The 15000-nt window shown below is 33.4% G+C and overlaps 1 protein-coding gene and 1 long non-coding RNA gene across 4 annotated transcripts in view; one reads left to right on the top strand and one right to left on the bottom strand.

The window, feature by feature from the left end:
- The window catches only part of LOC106881593 (protocadherin beta-15), a 319651-nt gene that overhangs the window by 50214 nt on the left and 254437 nt on the right, over positions 1-15000 (top strand). The window lies entirely within an intron of this gene.
- LOC128249440 (uncharacterized) overlaps positions 1-15000 on the bottom strand; it is a 349834-nt gene that overhangs the window by 209228 nt on the left and 125606 nt on the right. The gene's annotated exons all lie outside the window — the stretch shown is intronic.

The raw sequence follows: 15000 nt of genomic DNA, 5'->3' as shown, positions 1-15000 counted from the left end.
TGAAATATGATAGATACATTGTTAACATTTTTAATGTAGTGCTCATTAAAGAAACTGAATTAAAATAATTATGTGGTGAAAAAAATTTGGTCAATGACTATTCATTATTATCATCATCATTTGACATCTGTTTTCCATGCTGGTATGGGTTGGACGGTTTGACAGGAGGTGGCCAGTTGGAGTTTGTCTGTTTTGGCATGGTTTCTAAGGCTGTATGCCCTTCTTAATGTCAACGACTTGCTGGGTGCTTTTTATGTACTGCCAGCATGGGTGCATTTGCATGACACTGGCATGAGTGCATTTTATGTGGCACCACCACCTGCCTACAAAACAAAGAACTCTTAGCTGGAAGGTGGAGTGGAGGCATGGCTGTATGTATTGATGGATGCAATTTTACTTAGCTTGATGTATCTTCGCAAGTATAGCAAATTGTCACAAGTCCCAATCCCTTGTCATCTCTTCAGTGAGGCCAAGCATCTGAAGAACCTTTCTCACCACTTCATCCAATGTCTTCTTGTGTGTACGCCTTTTACAGGTTCCCTCTACAATTAGAGCTCAGCACTTCTTTAAGAAGCTGTCCCCATCCATCCACATCACATGACTATACCAGCACAGTCGTTTCTCTTGTACACAACATTTGATTGATGCCTCTTATATCCAGCTTTCCTCTTAAATCATTTACACTTTGTTGTATGTGTACACTGACATTATCCTTCTAGCAGAAGGCAACTTTGGACATGTTTTGATTTCATATGCTCACCTCAGCAAAGCTTAGACATCTATATAGTTTGCTGAAATACATTAGAAGTATTTGCACCTGCATAATTCTACAAGAGGAGACAGAAATATTGAAACGTCATTGAAAACTTTGCTGTGCAATCATTAAAAATAGTGACAGCCCATACAGAAAAGGCTTTGTGTAAATTCTACAGGCTCAGAGTAGGTAATTACCAAAAGTGGGCTTGACCAAAACTGATATTTATGATAATAACTACTGATATATGTGTATACCAACATAAGGAAATGAAAAAATCAAGAGAGAGGGAGAAAAGAGAGAAAGGTGAAGACAGAGGGAGAGAGAAAGAGAGAGTGAGATAGAGACAGACATAAACAGACTCAGAAAGAAAGATAAAGAGGGGTTCAGGCAATGGTTAAGATTACAGAATGATGAGTGAAATAAACCAAAAAAGCAAAACACCACAAAAACAGGAAAAATATCTTGTAGTTGCTGCAAAATCTCCATCAAATTTCATCTGGCCATCTTAAAATGAAAGATAAGGACACAATATACTGTATTTGATGGTATATTAAATGCACATTTTTTCAAAACATCAACCCAGGTCCTACATGCAAAGTTGGGCAAGTCATAGACTAATGTTGTCCTTTGCACTCTGTTTCCTGAATGTGTGCTGCTGAAATTGGGGTGCATCTATTATGTCCATTTGTCTTTTTTACAGTAATGTAGTCCAAGTTACACACTGCATAGTCAAAAGAAATAGTCTACTGCAATTGGAATATTAAGCCTACTAAGTAGGGCAAACTTGGACTAAATAATAATAAGAACAACAAGAAAACAACAACATCAACAAATTAGTTTTTGTGGCTGCATAGAAAGCTGCACAAACATCAAACAGCAGACTCCAAACTCCTAACAGAATTTCAGGCAACACCTTTTCAGATTTAACTCAATAAATATCACAGTCTGTATGGTGTGTATGTATGTATGTATATGTGTGTGAGTGTGTGTATATATATATATATATATATATATGTATGTATGTATGTATGTATGTATGTATGTATGAATTTATGTATGTATGTATGTATGTACATGTGTATGTATGTGTGTGAGTGTGTGTACATATATATATATATATATATATATATATATATGTGTGTGTGTGTGTGTGTGTGCGTGTGTGTGTGTGTGTGTGTGCGCGTGTGTGTGTGTGCGTGTGTGTGTGTGCGTGTGTGTGTGTGTATATAATGAAGAATGTAAAAGAACTCTACTGTACTTTATATATCATTATAAAATATAAAAATTATAGAGAAAATATCATATAAAGCAAAATATTCATCTTTAGCTACAGATGCTTGTGTAGTAGACATACATTGCTATAAACATACATACAAAGACATACACATATATTACATATATATCCAAATATATATTATTTACAAGCAAATGTATTCATGTGTGTGTGTGTGTGTGTGTGTGTGTGTGTGTGCAATACTAAATTGTTAAATACAAAAACGAATAAACGTGTAAAATTAATTAATTAATGAGATAAAATAAATTACAAGATGAAAAACTATTGAGAAATGAAATAAAATACACTCACTTTGTTGTAAAAGATGTCGCAATCTTATGTTAATAAAAATTAAATTGATGACATTGAAATACACCTCCTTTGATACTCAAGCAGGCAGGCAGGCACAGACACACACACATACACACACACGCATTCACATACATATAACACACACATGCATGGACATACATATGCCGAACATTCACAGACACACATAACATTCATTTATATGCATTCATTCACTCTTAATACACATATATAGATCTCTATAAAGCAAACATTCATGGATACACACACACACACATACATATAAGCACAGACACACTCTTACACACACAAAAACACAAATATATATATTTGTGTTTATATATATATAAGTGTGTGTCTGTGCTTATATGTGTGTGTGTGCTTGCATGTGTGTATGCATGGGCATACAAATGCATTCATATTTATACAACTCTACATACATATTGTCATGCATATACATGTACACACATTTTTATTTTTACACACAAATACACATATGAGCAAATGAATGTACATGTACAAATATATATAGATATATATATATAAAGACATATAAACACATCATTTAAACAGATGTTTTACATTTACATCTTTTCCAACCACCTCACACATATACAGATATACACTAGCGCATGCACAAACCACACACACACACACACACACACACACATCATAGCGTAGAAAGAATGTGTTTACACTTATATCATACTCACAGTGAAGCTTTCTAATATTCAGATACATACCAGTATTTATAAAAACACATACACACACACATAGACATATCATTTATATGAATGTTTTAAAGCTCGATATGACAGCTACCAATATCAAAATGTAAATTGCATTAGCAAAATTTGTATGGCTTTGAAGTAGTATCAAGCAAAGCACCTGCAAAATAGAGTACCTTATATGTGCATACAGTCACACTTCCACCACCACCACCACTACACACAAAAATGCACACAAATATACAGGCATAGACGTACGTGCATATGCACATAAGCAGAACATAATACACAAACATGAATGTAATACATATATATATAGAACACACTTTAATAATTCAATTAATAATTGAGTTAGATAAGAGAAAAAAATAGAATAGAAGAGAATAAAATAGACAAATCTATGCAGCTGATATGATAAGAATCATGCATGAATATCTGAAGCTCTTTGGTAATGGATCCGGAAAACCTTATTGTTTAGCAAAACAATAGTTACGAAAGATAAGATAAGAACAAACTCTCTTGCAGAAATCTGACTGATTCTTGCCAAAGTTATTTCACTTTTTCAGATGACACAACATGTCATAAGTTGATCTTTATAACAGACAAGAAACATCCAAGCAATGTCATACCTGAACTAAAATGAAGGGAAGGGGTATGTTAGAGGGATAGAATATATGGGGAAAAGTTTAGAGGAAGTGGTTTTGGAAGTGGAATTTAGCACTGAATCTTGACACTAACTTTTAAGCTTGCTGCTGCGAACACTGCTGCTGCTGCTGCTGCTGTTGTTGTTGTTGTTTAACCCCTGGTCAATTCTGATCAAGCAAACAGATGATAAGATGTGAACAAACTCTCTTGCAGAAATATGACTTATCCTTGGCAGTTTTTCAGACGGTACCATGTATCACAAGTTGATCATTACTATTAATACAAACAAGAAATATGACACATCTAAAATAAAATGAAGGGAAATGCCAAGATACCTAGACAGAAGACACAGAGAAGGGTTTAGATGAAATGGTCAGTAAGTAGAATTGAGAACTTAACACTAACTTTTAATCTTATATGTCAGAGCAGAAAGTAAATCTTGGTACACTCTTGTGGCTTGCTAGCTCCTCTCAAACCATCCAACACATGCCAGCATGGAAAGCAGACATTAAATGATGATGTTGATGATGATGATGATGATGATGATAGTGGTGGTGGTGATAACAACCACAACAAGAATAAAGAGCTTGTGGCTTTCTCAGATTTCAAAATATATTGTGTTGAAGTGGAACAAAAGCTGATGGATTACACATCCTATCTGAGGAATACAGCCGAAGGTTTAAGCCATGAGAGATTTTCTGCAACAATTCCTGCAGCAGTTTTGTTTATCCTGGTGGTAGAACGGTTTTGCATGTGATATTTCTAAAAATTTATTTTCCCTCTTCACCATAGCCCATTGTCAATGTCAGCTGAATGCCTGGCGGGAGGGTGATTCAAACACAACTAAATAGTGCTTACACAAAAGACACCAAATTCTAACAGTAGAAACTCAGTGAAAAGTTCAGCAAACAAATTTCATTCATAGACTTCTGTGGTCATTCCCAGATGACAATAAACTTTAGATACAGTGAAACAAAACAAAATTTGTCACTCACACAATGTTCTTCTCTTGCTGGCAGCATTTACAAGAGAACTACAGTTGGTGATATGAGCACTGACATATCATATCAATATCTAATTTTCTGCTAGCAGAAAACTGAAATATGAGTTGGAACTAACAGTGTCTATTACTTGATGTGTTTCTGTCTGTGATCGATGTGTCATAAGAAGGATGTCATATTGTGGCATCAATCCTAAAATGGCAAAGGGTGCTGTAGATTAACTCTAGACTAAACTGCACATCTAATTTCATGTTCAGTCCCTTTGTGTAGTACCTTGAGTAAGAGTCTTCTACTATAATTCTGGGCCAACTAAAGCCTTGTGAGCAGTGGCAGAATGGGTCTAAAAATATTGGCTGCCAGGAGACTAAGGGTTGATATAACTTTATAACAGTTTATATAAAGTTGATATAACTTTATATAACTATAACTTACACCTGCAAGAGTTGATATAACTTTAAACCAGATAATTAGTATTATTCACCCTCACAACCTTATATTATCATTTTTTATGTAGGAGATAAAAAACAAAATTTGGAACGTTATCTCCTTAAATTTTTTCTTCTTCAAGACATGGCTTAAAACTAAATATTTAACCCTTTTGTGTCTGCATTATTTCTGCTCTATACACTTTCGATGTCTGAATTTGTAGGTAAAAAAGGAAAATCAATATATTTACACATCATGCAGTTAAGGAGATGAAATTATTGAGGGGGAATTTTGGATCAGGATCCCCACATAAGTTTAATTTTCTCCGTTTTGACTGAGATTTTTCCAATTTCATTTTTTAACAGAAACAATGGGGTGTGAAAAAATCAGTTTTCAGATTTTTATTTTTTTAATAGCATAAATGTATTTATGGGAGCAAAATACTGAAAAACATCAACATATGTGATAGTGACAGAGGTGATCATAGTATGTGCTAGAAACAACTAAATCTCCTTTAAATCGGACACTTTTTCTTTGAAGATGTAAACTTTTTTTTTAACAATAAAGGCTTCTCCCATCGTTTGTAAGAGCATACTAGAAAAAAAAATTGACCAAAATTGGTCCTGATGGGGGTAAGGAGGAGAAGGGAGGGAGGTGAAAAAAATTTGACCACGGTGAAAAAAAAAATTGGAAAAATCACCGTCGAAATGGAGAAAATCCAGCATGTGGGTGTTCTGATCTGAAACTACCATTATTGAAATTAGTCATTACATGTTTTGCCCCAATTTAGACATAAGTTTTTGAAAATGGAAAATTATCAAATTAGACATTAGTGTAGGAAAAAATTGACATGGAATCCAACAGAGAAAAGAATATTAATTGTTAAACACCAAAAATTATCCAGATATTTAATTTGCAACCTCAATTACAATCAAGTCAAATTTGAGGAAAAATTTCTTGAAAGAAAAGTACCTGTCACCTGATTGTGTTTCAAAACTCTCTCAACTTCAACAACTATGCTGACCAATTTTTACTCCCAAAAATGATGCCACAGAATAAATGATGCAATACTTGCAATGTAGTAGTTTCAAACAGTTAGGGAGGAAATAACAAGAAATTTAAAATTACTTATTCTGACCTATTCACTATAGTAATTTCAAAAGTTTGACAAATTGGAATGGTACAAAAGGATGAAAAATACAGACAAAAGAAAGAAAGAAAAAGTTTTGATTTGATGAAAAACATTTTAAGATATATGCAATTCAAAAGCCAAAAGAAAATGCTTTTAACTCTTGTGAGAATGAAAAAAACTAGATACAATTTTATAACTAAAGCTAAATTCAAAATTTACATTTTAGAACATTTCTTACTTGGTCGTTTGTAAACTCCAGTTTGCGCTGCCTCAGAGAAATAATGAAGTTTACAAGTGCCAATATATGTATGTTTGTGTGTGTGTGTGTGTGTGTGTATTTGTGTGTGCTTGTGTGTGTGTGCATGTGTGTGTGTGTGTGTGTGTGCATGCGTGCACCTTTAATTCCAGTCATTGAAAAAACAAATTTGAACTTCTTTCTGTTAAACTATTTCTTTTTCTATCCATTCATTTCATACTTACACACAAGCACACATACATACCCACATACACACACATACATACACTCTGTCATACATATATACAAATATATGTCAATTATAATCTGCTTCCAGGGTGGGTGGGTTTATTGCTTTCTGTGTAGAGGCTAATAAGTGCTAGGTTCAACCCAATGCCAGCTAAAGTCCCCTAAGAAAATAAATAGGAGACAGTCTTGTGTGTATCTGTGTGTGTGTGTGTGTGTGCGCGCGCATTAATATGTATATAAATTTAGTTACACTTTATCAGCACCTATTAGCTGTCTGCTGTTTCATACATTTTGCTTTCTATTAGTTCCCTAGGGAATTCTTTGACCAACTGCTTTGCTTAATTGTTTTATTTGCTTTTTATAAATTTTTATTCTTTGTCTAAGACTTCAGATAATTTCTTTGAAAGCAAAGTTTTGTTTACATGGGCCCCCTTACAAAGTCTTGTTTCCAAATTTTGAAAGGAATGAAACAGCACAAAGAAAATTATGCGGCTATGTAAAACTTCATGGTACCTAAATTCCCTTGTACGCTGAACTTTCTCAAAGGAACTGGTATTATTCAAGAAGAGTGGTCCCGGTGCGCGCACTCGCGCATCCATGCTAGCGAGTCATGATTAGTCGATCCTACAACTACCTAGCACGAGTGCGCGTCATGCGCAAAACATGTAATGAGGGTTTTTTCTAAACAAAGTAAATAATATTTTTACACAAAGAACGTAAAACAACGTTTTAAGAGTAAGATGGGGAAAATTCAACAAAAAAAAATTATTTACTTTGTGTTTTATTTACTTTGTTTTAAAAAAATTATTTACTTTGTTTAAAAAAAACAACCCTCATACATGTTTTGCGCATATGCGCAAGATAGTCATTGTAGGATCGACTAGTCACGACTAGCTAGCGCAGATGCGCGAGTATGCAAATGCGTGCACCGGGACCACTCTTTTTGAATAGTATCAGGAACTGACCTAAGATTAAACAAGAACAAAAACAACAGCAATTTTAAATGGAGAACTTTTACATGGTTGCTTGATCTGCAAGAAAAGCAGCCAAAGCTCTCTCGAATTACATCCTATTTGCTGTCTTGAGATCAAAATGGACACATTGAATAATGTAGTCCTGGATATGTTCTTAAAAATAGATGAGATGGTCAAGGTTGGAATAACTTTATCATAATACAGTTCTATATTTAAGAGATCAGGAATTATGTACATTATTTTCATTATATGTATGTTTGTGTGTGTGTGTGTGTGTGTGTGGTTAAGAGCGCGGGCTACTAACCCCAAGATTTCAAGTTTGATTCCAAGCAGTGACCTTAATAATAATAATAATAATATTGAAAAATACCTTAGGAACGAGAACCCAGGCTTGAAATTTCCCCCAAGACACCTGATGAAGGCTGGAGGGTATATCAGCCGAAACATGTTAACAACAAGAAGATGAGGACAAATATCCGTCAAATGTAAATAACGTAAATAATGAAAATAATGAACTTTATCATAGTTCCACTCAGTCAGAGTTGACCTACAGCTAGACAGCAACAATAACAGCAACAACAGCAGCACCAATAACATGGCAATCTTCCATAAGTTAGAAATTTTCAAGGATTCCAAAAGTTGTGATGTTGCAGCATTCATGACTTTTTCCCCAGTGAAAACAACTCCAGCAAGTTTCATTTACCATCAGCTTGCCACTATATCAATATCACACACACACAAACACATACACACATACTTACTCACAAATTATAATATATTTCCACCTTGTTTATGGTCCACTGACTAAATGTCTTTATAGAATAATTTCCATCAACTGGCAACTCATGCTTCAACTGGTCCACATCAAAATTATAACTTCAGCTTGAAGCCATTTACCCATACCAATTTGGCTAAATTCAGCAATTTCAAACACACACGCAAATATATCAAGATGGAATGAATAAACATTTATTTCATATATATATATATATATATATATATATATATATATAAATATATATATAGATATAGATATAGATTATATGTACGTATGTACATGCATACGTACATACATACACACACACACACACATACATACATACATAGAATTTGTATTTAGGAAAATATATGATATATATATTTCAGTGAGAAGTTTTTAGTGTCATTCTGGATCTTTACTTTCCAAGTTCTCCTCAAAAACTACTGGCCTATATATATATACATATATATATCTCAGTTATGTTCCAGGTTATGGCTAACTGCATCAATTAGTATTTAATGTCTATGAGTACTATGAGCTGCCACTCATGCTGTAAATTCCTCCAAAAACAACCTCTCCTCACTTTCCTCTGAACTCTCTCTCTCTCTCTCTCTCCATATATATATATATATATATATATATATATATATGTATATACGCAAGATAATGTCGACCTGCTCTGGGAAGTATTTGAACTCAGAGGGCAGAGAGTAGGAACCAATATTGCAAGTTATTCTATTCAAGACTCCTCTCATGACTGCCATAAATATGTGTGTGTGTGTATGTGTGTGTGTATATGTGTGTGTATTTGTATGTACTTATGTATGTATGCATATATATATATATATATATATATATATATATATATATATATACATATATATATATATATATATATATATATACATATATATATATATATATTCATATATCCACATGGAAGTGTGTGAATATGTATGAATGTATGTACACTCATCCATCACTACAACATTTAAATGATGCATCATTTAAAATGGCATATAGCTATAAATGGATGTCGGAAACATCTTTTAGGGTAGAATTCATTTATTGTTTAAAAAAAAATTAGAACATATTTAAAATCATTAATGTGCATTCCTTTTCACAAATCCATTTTAATATGATTTATATGATTACTGCTGTTGTTGTTGTTATTATCATCATCTTTATCATCATCATCATTATTATTAGTGTCATTATATTCACCACCCACTTCAGGACCTTCACCATCATCAGAATCACCAGCAGGATCATTACTGTTTATTAGTTGTATTAGTCATATATTATTATCATCGTAATTCAAAATCATAATCATTATCATCATCTTCGTTGTCATCATCACTGTCATCATAATCATCACCATCGTCATCACCTTCATTATCACCATCAACATCATCATATCATCGTCATTATCATCATCACAGTTACTTGTTACCTGAAGAATTGCAACAAGACATTATTCCATCTCTTGAAGGTGCAATCATGTGTAATCTCTATAACAATGCCGCAATGCACTTAAGGTAGTCATAACTGCTCTGATGTAAAGGCAATCTTGTTCATGATGTTTTACTGATGCCATGTTGCAAAAACAGAAGAAGCAAAAAACACAAAAATGTTTTATAAAGTTTTCATAAAATGTTTATGAGAAATACATACACACACACACATATATATTACTCTTTTGATTATCTATGTGTGTGTGTGTGTCTATATATATATATGCATATACACATGCACATATATATATATATATATATATATATAGTTAGGGAGTTATATATGGAATACACACATATATACATACACATATATGTATTACGTATATATATATATATATATATATATATATATATATATACGTACATGTATGTATATATATATATACATAATTTAATTCTTAATCCTTTTGATTATACGTTTTCCTACATTTTATCCTTTTAATACTTGAACATATTTCTTTTATTTCAGTATAGTTTACATTTGTAAATTCTTTTTCTCTTTCTCTCTCAACACACACATATATATTATGGTTAGAATTTTGCTTCCAAAGCACATGGTTCCAGGTTCAGTCCTGCTCTTTGATACCTTGTGAGAAGCATGTTCTACTATTGTCTCAGGTTGACCAAATGCTTGTGAGTGAATTTGGTTGACCATGTGAGCCAATGAGTCTTCCATAAATATTTTTTTTCTTTGGTTTCATACCAAAAAAAAATTTAAACATCTTATGCAAGCTTTGGATATCTCATCACCACTTTTATATCCTGCCACAAGTGGTATAGATAAATTATGCAGTGGAGGTTTAATCAACCTCCACGGTGTACTTTGTTTAATCAATTATGCAGTGGAGGTTTAATCAACCTCCATGATGTACTTTGTTTAATCAAATATGCAGTGGAAGTTTAATCAACCTCACACGATGTACTTTGCAAGACTACCAAAATGCTCTCTCTTACTACTACAAACCACTACTCTTTATAAGAGTTTGGCTAGTCCATTCTCCAATCTGCCAATCTCACTGCAGCAGATAGATACATATATTCTTTTATTCTTTTACTTGCTTCAGTCATTTGACTGCGGCCATGCTGGAGCACCACCTTTAGTCGAGCAAATCAACCCCAAGACTTATTCTTTGTACACCTAGTACTTATTCTATCGGTGTCTTTTGCCAAACCACTAAGTCTTGGGGACATAAACACACCAACATCAGTTGTCAAGCAATGGCAAGGGGACAAACACAAACACACATAAACACATGCATACATATATATATATATTTACATATATTATGCTCAATGGCTCAGTGGTTAGGACAGCGAACTTGCGGTCATAGGATCGCAGTTTTGATTCCCAGACCGGGCATTGTGAGTGTTTATTGAGCGAAAACACCTAAAGCTCCACATGGCTCTGGCAGACGGTGGTCGTGAACTCTGTAATACTCTTTCACCACAACTTTCTCTCACTCTTTCTTCCTGTTTCTGTTGTACCTGTATTACAAAGGGCCAGCCTTGTCACACTCTGTATCACTGAATCTCACCGAGAACTACGCTAAGGGTACATGTGTCTGTGGAGTGCTCAGCCACTTGCATGTTAATAAATGAACTGCGACATCACTGGTGCCAAACTGTATCAGCCTTTGCCTTTCCCTTGGATAACATCAGTGGCATGGAGAGGGGAGACTGGTATGCATGGGTGACTGGTCTTCCATAAACAACCTTGCCCAGACTTGTGCCTCAGAGGGTAACTTTCTGGGTGCAATCCCATGGTCATTCATGACCGAAGGGGGTCACAACAATTTATATAAATATATATATATATATATATATATATATATATTTATATATATATGATGGGCTTCTTTCAGTTTCTGTCTACCAAATCCACTCACAAGGCTTTGGTCAACCCAAGGCTATAGTAGAAGACACTTGCCCAAGGTGCCACACAGTGGGACTGAATCCAGAACCATATGGTTGGGAAGCAAGCTTCTTACCACACAGCCACGCCTGTGCCTGTATACATCCTTAAAAGTATGCTGAAAGGCATATGTTACCAAATATTTCATCATCATCATTTAACGTCTGTTTTCAATGCTCGCATGGTTTAAGTGGTTTGACTCCTGGAGCTGGTAAGGTGGAGAGCTGTATTAAGCTCCAGTCATCTGTTTTGACATGGTTTTGACAGCTGGATGGCCTACCTAATCCCAACCACTTGACAGAGTGTAGTATGCGTCTTTTACATGTCACCAGCACAGGTGCTCTTTTATATGTCACCAGAGTTTGATAATCATTTCCACTCTCCACTTTTATATTTTATGTGCTATAAGTGTGGAGTTCATTCCAGGTTATATAGTAATGAGAAATGCAGAAAATATAACAGGTATTTTTAAGCTTTATACAGTTTAAAAATATCATTTGCATATCCTGTGTTGTTTGATGACAGTATATATATATATATATATATATATATATACAGACAGATAGATAGATCGATATGTGTGTGTATGGTATGTGTTTGTGTACATATACCTATATCTTCTTTTTGGAACTGGATTTCAAAGCATATACACCTATATAGATAATAGCATGCAAATGCTCAACTGAAAAACCCTTTTGGAAAGAAAAGTTGAAGGCTGCCTGTTAAACACAAACCCACATCTCTTATCGTGTCAACTACTACATGGTATTAGTTATAGTTTTTATTTACTTTGAGATATTATTGGACCCAACAAGAATTATTTTACCTTCTCTTGTAAGTTTATAAATTCTTATAATGTCGATATGTGCATATATATAGTTGAAATTTACAGACAAACAAAAGATGAAAACAGGTGTATAAACAACATACAGGTGTGTTAGTTTAACGCTCGGGAAGGTGAGAAAGTCTTTTACGTTTCGAGCCTACGCTCTTCAACAGAAAGGAACACGAAGAAATGAACAGAAAGAGAGTAAAAAAACTTTTGGAGCTAGCGGTCACTGTTAATCAGCAGCTCACTGATAATCAGCAGGTCACTGCTTGCTTGTATATCTGGTATGCCTGATGAGTTGAGAGTTGCGTAATGTATTATATAATCTTATGGATGTTGTGTGTACACATGCCTGAGTATACCTGACTACTGTATTCATGCCACAATAAGGAGTCTTAATGAAAGAGTTGTGGCAGGGCAAGATAACTCATTTGTTTGTTTTATTATGTTTGTATGCCACACTTAAGATTCTATTCATGTCTAGATACTTTTGGATTCTATTGGAGTTGCAGATTATCAAACAACAGTAAACTTCTTTTCATTGATGCATTCTGTGCTATGATAATGGATTACTTAACTGACTGATTTGTGTTGTTCTGTCTAGCCAATAACTGTAGCATGCTTCACTTTGATATGCCTCAAACCTTAATAGATCCCCTTTCATCACACACACATCAATGAATGAATGTATGTATGTGCATGTATATGTGTGTGCGTGTGTGTATGCATTTATACATATATACACACATATATATGTATATATACATTTGCATGTGTATTTATATCTCTCCCTGTCTTGCTGTCTCTTATCTATCTATCTACATCTATATATATATATATATATATATATATATATATATATATATATATAATTAATATTATCTATCTATCTATCTATCTATCTATATATATATATATATATATATATATATATAATTAATATTATACACATAGATAGATATGTGCCCAGAATGGAGAAACAAAATCAACAATCATCAGACATGACTGAAATAACAGAGCAGGAAGAGAAAGAGAGAGAGACAGAGAAAAAGAGAGAGAAGGAGAGGGGAAGAGATGGAGAAAGAGAGACAGACAACCGTCTAGGAAAGCAAAGTATAAGATTGTAAGGACAAAGTTATTATCATCTTATAGACTCATAACAAAATGTCCAGCATAGAATTAACAACAACAGATATGAAATGCCAATCAAAATAACAAATAGTGGACTGTGTATGATTATTTAAATCTCTGTATCCTTGAACGTGTCAACTCTTATTTTCTCAATAACTGGTACATTTTTTCATGTCTGTGACCCATAGACATGTACAAAATGGATTTATAGTATCTTATATTTATCTTAATCTTCTTCCCATCCCTGGTGAGACATAAGGCAGCAGCAGATATAAAGTGTGGTCGGTCTCAGTTATTTGTCAAGAATCTGAAATCAACATTAATTTAATATAATTCTCTTACACATAGACTGATCGATGCAGTTGATACAGACACATCATACTCAGGTACAGAGATGCAAACACAGTCCTTCACAAGTGTGAATAGATGAACATAAATGTATGCATATATGTATATACATACATATAGCCATATGTGTGTGTGAATATATATATATATATACATACATATATATAGGGATATATTTGTGTGTATATATATATATATATATATATATACACACATACATACATATATTTATATACATATATATAGGGATATATATATATATATATATATATATATATATATATATATATATATATATATGTAAATATATGTGTGTGTGAATGTGCATGTGCATGTGTATGAATATATATATATGTACATATATATATATATATATATATATATATATATATATATATATACATACACAATATATATATACATATTATATATGTGTATAATAAATGCATATAAAATAATATATACATATACTCTGTGTGTATGTGTGTGTGTGTGTGTGTGTAATATAATATAATATCATATCATATAATAGAAATGTAATACATACATACACATATATGTATGTATATATGCTTATATATTTATTTTATTAATAACCAGCAGAAGTTACAGAGTGACTTGCAGTTTGAGGGTTTTGTGTGCTGGCAGTTATGGAACGTGTTTCAAATCAAGGAGACATACATTGATATACTGGTGTTAATATATATATGTACACATGCATACACACACACACACACACACAGAGGTAGAACGCAATATGTCGCAGGCAAACAG

The sequence above is a fragment of the Octopus bimaculoides genome, chromosome 14 (genome assembly GCF_046866305.1).
Source record: "Octopus bimaculoides isolate indiv1 chromosome 14, ASM4686630v1, whole genome shotgun sequence".
NCBI lineage: Eukaryota > Metazoa > Mollusca > Cephalopoda > Octopoda > Octopodidae > Octopus > Octopus bimaculoides.
The sequence above is the reverse complement of the archived record's forward strand: the minus strand, read 5'-3'. Positions and strand labels throughout refer to the sequence as shown.